Raw genomic sequence first — 1,036 nt, 5'->3', positions numbered from 1 at the left:
AAGTTAACTTTTAAAATTGGAGTAGAAAAACCTTATTTAAAACATTTTAGAGTGTGTTGGAGTAGATAGAATAGATACCTGAACTGAATCTCTGGTCACCTATGGAATTTTGTCTAGGAAGTAGGTGATGGCCTGTCAGGAATACTCTGGGTAGCTGCTGTAAGAATCTAGAGTTGGGGAGAGAAAACTAAATCCATACTCACTGATTAGTAGAAAGAACGTTGGACCGGGGTCAAAAGACCTGGGGTCTGAGGCCAAATCTACCACTGTTATGTCTCTCCTGATCTTAGATTCCATACTTGCAAAATGAGAGAACTGAAATTAACCAGTTGTTCAAGTATGTCTGCATCAGAAATACCTAGGACTTAAAAAAAAAAAAAATACATGTTGTTGTACCCTCCTACAAATCTGCTAAATAAGAACCTTCTTAGGTGGGAATTGGGATTCTGTCTTTTCAAAATGTAGATTTGGAGGCACAGCAAGCCACGTGCTTGCTATCATGGCTATGACAACCTTCCTGGATTTATTTATTTCTATTTTATTTTTACTTTTTTGGGGTATGTTGTATGGTTATATGCTTTCACATAAAAAGGTATACACTAAGATGTCTCACTTCCACAGTCCCTGTGCACTCCTTCCTACTCCTTCCTACTAAGTCCCATTAAGAACCACTTCCCTATGGATTCTTGTAATGTTTCTTCCTGAAAATACAACTACATGTTAGTATACCACCTTTATTTCTTTTTTCTCCCTTTTTTTCATAAAGTAACATAATATGTAAACAATACTATACCTTGCTTTTTTCACTTACAAATATATCCTGGAGATTTTTCCATATCAATATGTAGAAAACTTCCTTCTTTATTTATTTTTTGAGATGGGGTCTCTCTCTGTCACCCAGGCTGGAGTGTAGTGGCGTGATCTCGGCTCACTGCAACCTCCGCCTCCTGTGCTGAAGTGATCCTCCCACTTCAACCTCTAGAGTAGCTGGGACCACAGGCATGTGCCAACACACCCGGCTAATTTTTTTTTTTTT

Source organism: Mandrillus leucophaeus, unplaced genomic scaffold, assembly GCF_000951045.1.
Source record: "Mandrillus leucophaeus isolate KB7577 unplaced genomic scaffold, Mleu.le_1.0 Scaffold664, whole genome shotgun sequence".
NCBI lineage: Eukaryota > Metazoa > Chordata > Mammalia > Primates > Cercopithecidae > Mandrillus > Mandrillus leucophaeus.
This window is presented reverse-complemented; position numbering follows the sequence as displayed.